We start from the raw sequence: 6,000 nt of genomic DNA on the forward strand, positions 1-6,000 counted from the left end.
GACGCCCCTCCTCACGGAGAAAGCCAGTGGGGTCCGAGAACACCGGTAGTTGTACGTGGACGAAACAGCTTCTAGGCAGGTAGAACTTAGGGAAATAAGACTGCTTGTGCTTGGATATAATCATGGGTTCCGGTCTAGGGAAAGTTATTCCTGATTCACCCCTTGATTTTATGATTAAGAATTGGAAACATTTGGAGGGACGGGCGGAACTGTCTAAGTCTTGTATGGCAGAACTCTGTTTAATTAATTAGACGTCTCATACGTCTCAGTTAGATTTGGGAAGACAATGGCCAGAAAATGGATCATTTGACCTAAATCGTCTGGCTGCCTTACGAAAGATCTTGGAGGACCTCCGCCCTGGTCAAATTAGTTGTTGGTATTTATGGGACAACGTTGCTAGCAAGCAATTAAAACCTTTAGCTTCCCAGACCCCTGCACCTTTTCCAAATCTGTTAGCTCCCCTTCTATATCCAAAACCTGCTGCACCACCGTCATATTCAGAAGATGATTACAGACCCATGCCTAGGCCCCCTAACCTACCATTGATACCACCCCCAATGTTTGAACCCCAAAATATTGCCCCTGGGCCGGCTGAGGGACTGGGAAGTCTTCGGGAGGCATCACCTCGATTGTCTCTCTCAGAATCCCCAAGTCCCGGATCTGAAGATGGATCCAGAGATATCCTCTCCAGATTCCAGTTCCACTCCGATTTCAAATCGCACTCGTCAAAAATTGTCTAAGCCTGAACTTCAGTTACCTCTAAGAGAATACCCTGTGCCTGGTGAGGGTGGAGAAGTTATCAGTCACTGGACACATGCTCCGTTCTCCACCACAGACCTCTTAAACTGGCAAGAAAACACCCCCAGGCTCAGAGATGATCCCAAAGTAGTTCTAAGATGCTTCAAAACCATTTTCATGACTCATAACCCCTCCTGGTCAGATGTCATGCAGCTTCTCAAAAGCCTCAACTATGGACGAGAAGACTCAAGTACTACGCCATGCTGACCAATTTCTAGCCGATCAGCCCCATGAAAACCACCCCATGCCTAATGGCGTGCCCAGGCAAAAATCCGAACTGGAATTACAATCAGGAAAGGGGGCAAAATTCAATACGAATGCTGAAAGACAGCATTTTAGAAGGATTAAAAAAAGCAGGAGATAAAACTACAAACTGGTCCAAAGTGACAGCTACTGTTCAGGGTCCCGAAGAACACCCTTCAGACTATTTTGAAATTAAAACTGTAAAACTATACATCAGTATGGAAACATGGACCCCGAGACACCTGCCACTTTGCCTGTGTTAAGACTTGTGTTCATAAGTCAGGTTAGCGAAGATATTAGAAAAAAGCTTCAACATAACACTGAGGGTGTTGAGGGCAAATCCATGGCAGAAATCTTAGCCATTGCTACTAAAACTTTTAATAGAAAAAAAAGAAAAAAGGAAGAAAAAAAAAACCAAAAGATGCAGAAGAGCCAGTCTTTTGAGATTATAAAGCTGCCCGCAGCTTACTTCTCTGCACAATTAGATCCAGTGGCAAAGGGGGGAGTAGGCTGCCTTCGCACAGTGGCAGCAGCTGCAACCATAGTCGAGAAAGCCCAGGAATTAGTCCTCGGATATCCCCTTATCCTAAAGGCTCCACATGCAGTTGCCCTACTTCTACTCCAGAAAAATACTCAACATTTTTCTCATCAGAGAATGAACAAGTATGAAACCACACTTTTAATGGCTACAAACCTGGTCATAGAGAGATGCAATACCCCGAATCCGGCTACTCTATTACCTCTACCCAGCGACGGGGAACCAGACTCCCACGATTGCCTTCAAGTTGCAGCATTTTCAGACAAACCCAGGGTAGATCTTAGTGACTTACCCTTAGACAACCCTGACTTGATTTTTTTTGTAGATGGCTCTTCAAAATTAGTAAATGGAGTTAGAAAAACGGGTTATGCAGTAGTAACTCCATTTGAAGTACTTGAAGCTGAACCACTGCCTGGGCAGTTGAGCTCGCAGGTGGCTGAACTTACTGCCCTTACACGAGCTTGTCAATTAGCATCGGGCCACTCTGTAAATATTTGGACTGATTCTAAGTATGCCTTTGGAATCTGTCATGCCACTGGACAATTGTGGAAACAGAGAGGATTTATGACAGCTTCTGGAACTAAAATATCAAATGCTAAACAAGTCAATGATCTCCTACAAGCTATAATGTTGCCAAAAGCCATAGCTGTAATGCATTACCCAGCCCATACCAAAAAGGGAGATCAAGTCTCAAAAGGCAATGCCCTGGCCGATGCTGCAGCTCAAACAGCAGCCTTACAACCACTATCCGCCCTAGCCTTCCAAGCTCAAATTCCCCAGTCAAAGGAATATTTGGGAATATTGCTAGAGCCAAAAATGTACGAGTCTGCACCGCCTTTAGAACAACAGAGATGGAAAGTGGCAGGAGCCACCTGTGAAAAAGATGGAATATGGCGATTGCCAGATGAAAGGATAGTGTTACCTAAAGCAGCTCTTAGACCCTATCTGCAACAACTCCATCAAAGCGAGCATTTAGGTTGTGAAAAACTTGCCACTATCACTAACAGGCTGTTCTACGCACCCGGAGTCTACCAGGAAGCAAAAAGGCTTTTAAAACACTGCAGTATATGCAAAAAGTTTAATATCAAAGGAGAAAAATCAGAACCCCCTGGGGCCCGCCCCTGGGCTTATACTCCCTTTGAAAGACTACAAATAGATTTTGCTGATGTGCCTAAAGACAATGGGTACAAAAACCTCCTAGTAATTGTTGACCAACTCACGGGGTGGGTAGAAGCTTTCCCCACCAGAAGAGCTACAGCACAACAAGTAGTAAAAATACTCCTTAATGAAATTATACCCAGGTTTGGTCCTCCACGTATCATTGAAAGCGATCAAGGATCACATTTTACTGCTGACATAAACAAAACACTGGCCAGCTGCCTAGGAATAGAATGGAAATTCCATACCCCTTGGCACCCAGAAAGCTCAGGACAAGTAGAAAGAATGAATCAGACCCTGAAACAAAAAATTGGAAAGCTATGTGCTGAGAGCGGGTTAAAATGGACTAAGATTCTCCCACTGGCTCTTATGTCCATCAGAACTACCCCCAGGAGAAAACTAAAGCTCAGCCCTTACGAACTGCTGTTTGGACACCCTGTTCCCCAACATTTCCCCTTACTACCGGCTCACACCTCTTCTCTTTTAGGCGATGAAGGACTCACCTCTTATATTTTATCTCTACAGTCTCAGTTAAAATCTCTCCATAGGTATGCTGCTTTAAGCCAACCCCTCCCTGCCAATGTCCCAGCACATCGCATCCAGCCTAGAGACTGGGTGTATATAAAAACTTGAAAACGGTCTCCCCTTGAACCTAAGTGGCAAGGACCGTATCAAGTCCTCCTCACCTTCCACACCGCCGTAAAAGTAGCAGAGAAGGACAACTGGATTCATTATACTCGTACAAAGAAGACAGAAGTTTCACCAGAGCTCAGGATCGGCTCCAACGCGAGCTTCCCTGACCTGGAAAAAGGGAAGCCAGAAGAAGACGACTGCGGACTTCGTGGGAGCACCACACGCCCACCTGACCGTGACAAGGGTGAGCCAGAAGCAGACAAAAGAATAAAAACAAACACCTCCTGGACCTGCAGCCCGTTAGATAATATAAAACTCAAACTAACCAAGGTCCACTAATGAACTGTCACCCTTTTGGGGTCCTGCCCAGCCCAGAAAGCACCGAACTCCAAGTACTGCATCCTCTAGACACTTTTGGATCAGCTGAAACCGAGCACTTTGAGACTGTAACATGTCCCAGAAGATCAGTTATTGGAGCTGCTATAGGGTTGTGCATACTATTTGTGCTGACTTTGGTTATAATATGGTTTTTATAACTATGTTATTTCTAATCTTTCTCTTTGCTGGAGAAATAAGTCTCTCACAGGGGTCAGCTATAGCTGCCAGTTGCTGCAGATGTGCTAATCCTGGTGCCCAAGGTTTTCCTGTCTGGATAAGCGATTCAATCAAACTCTCTGATATAGACGGGAAGGTCAACATTGCCCGTTGGTATCCTCCCTCACATTGCTGTAGTTCAGCAGAAGTTCGGGTATTTACTTATGAAACAGGATATTGTGTAAAGCCTAGCCACCCAGTTTTCAGACAATTTGCAGAGTCTCCTCAGGCTAAGACTACTCTTAAACCTAATGTTGCCCACATCTCTGATAATAATATATACCTCCAATACGTTGAGAGAGCCGCTAAAACAGAAAACTAAAGTGATTGTTGGGTGTGCAGTCATTTTCCTCTCCACACTCAAGGAGGCATTCCTATGACTCCCATCCCCTTGGGCCCCATCGAGTCACTTTTAAACCCCTCTAATAACCAAGCTTGGGACCAAAGTCAGCAGGAGTTCCTTTTAGTAAAGCCTGTTGTTGGAGATTGGTGTTTCTATGTAAACTGCTCAGTATCAGACTGCATTAATTTAGACACAAGCATATGTCACCACTATTTTACTAGTTCTAGTGGAGGAGACTGGCGTAATAATAACACAGCAACTCCTACCTATTGCAGCTCTTACAATGATTTCTACAGCAGCAAAAATTTAACCAAGGGCACTAATCCTATCTGCACCCCCATCTCCTCTTTAAATAATACCTTGTGGTATTGTTTGTACACTGATACCTCCCGGGGACAATGCTTCTTCAATGGAACTGCAAATCCTTCCTTTAAATCAAAGGGTGAACGCGGGGTGCTAGGGTTAGGAAACGGGGGCCGAATACCTCCTAAGTACTCAAACCTCGCTGCTTTAAAAGAACAATACTGGGTCTGTGGCTCCCACGCCTACCATAAAATCCCTGCCAAAGGAAAAGGTATCTGCTATCTGGCGATGCTAAAACCCTCTACGTCCTCTGCCACGCACCTTCCATGGGGCAGGTGGCGAAACAAGAGGGATTTGCAAGAAAGCAGTGATATAGTAGATAAATATAAAAAAACTCCGCTTACCAAAGGAGTGTTAGTCGGGTGTTCTTTAGCAGGTATACTCCCAGGAGTAGGCACTGCTTGTCTTGGAAGATTTACACTTCGCCTACAAGCTGTGATAGAAATCATGGCTCATGAATTCAGTGAAGGTCACAAGGAACTCTCGAAGGCCGTTGCTGCCTTGGCTGACACCCAAGAAGAACTCCAACAAATGGTAATTCAAAACCGTATAGCCCTTGATTTTCTCCTCGCTGCTCAAGGGGGAGCTCACGCAGTTATCGGACCAGAATGTTGCGTTTGGGTTAACAGTTCTTTTACAATAGTACAAACCCACCTCAATGATGCAGCTGTCCATATCCAAAAAGCCGAAGATATAGCAAAAATCCCCAAAGATACATCTCTTAGTTGGCTCACAAATTGGTTGCCTTCCCTTACAGGATGGCTTAGACCTTTTGTATTAAGCTTAATTGGAATTGTTATAACTATAATCTGCCTGTTGTGCTGTTTTCAGTGTCTATGCTCTCTAGGACAACAGTTTATGCAAAGGCAAGTAAAAATGTATGGTCAGTTTGTACAAATATCCAGCATCAATCATCAAAACCTAACCCCACAAGAAGTTGAATACCTAAAAGTGTGTTCCAAAATTTCCTCTGAAAAATTGGAACAAAGTGGGGAGTTGTAGTGCGCAGGTTTGTCATTACCCTGAAATAGAATAGTTTTCTGAAAGCATACTGTTAGGTTTACAATAATTTGGATTTTTTAAGAAGTATTAGCTTTACAGCTGAATACAAGGCATGACCTGTGGCCTAGTAATGCAGCTGACCACAAGGCAGAATGATAGCTAGGCCTTTGCTTGTGTCAAGTAATCATTTTAACTGCAACAAGCATTTTCTGAGTTAAAAAGTGAATTTGTGTCTGTGTGCTAAAAAAAATCAGCTACAGCAAGAAGTAAGATAAGACAGAGAAACCATTGTTTTGAGCTTACTGGTTGTGTCCTTGAGAAGTATCTT

General features: G+C 44.1%; 1 protein-coding gene across 5 annotated transcripts in view; it reads right to left on the reverse strand.

The window, feature by feature from the left end:
• The window catches only part of LOC132249420 (syncytin-A-like), a 101,132-nt gene that overhangs the window by 51,438 nt on the left and 43,694 nt on the right, over positions 1–6,000 (reverse strand). For 3 of the 5 annotated variants that reach the window (XM_059724503.1, XM_059724505.1, XM_059724504.1), the window contains exon 1: positions 5,015–5,634. The exons of 1 other annotated variant lie outside the window; for it this stretch is intronic. The gene's annotated coding sequence lies outside the window, so the exon portion shown is untranslated. Of the gene's footprint in view, positions 1–3,423; positions 3,539–5,014; positions 5,635–6,000 lie in introns of those variants that run through there. One more of the 5 variants, XM_059724506.1, reaches the window with a different exon arrangement.

This window comes from Alligator mississippiensis, chromosome 3 (genome assembly GCF_030867095.1).
Source record: "Alligator mississippiensis isolate rAllMis1 chromosome 3, rAllMis1, whole genome shotgun sequence".
NCBI classification, from domain to species: domain Eukaryota; kingdom Metazoa; phylum Chordata; order Crocodylia; family Alligatoridae; genus Alligator; species Alligator mississippiensis.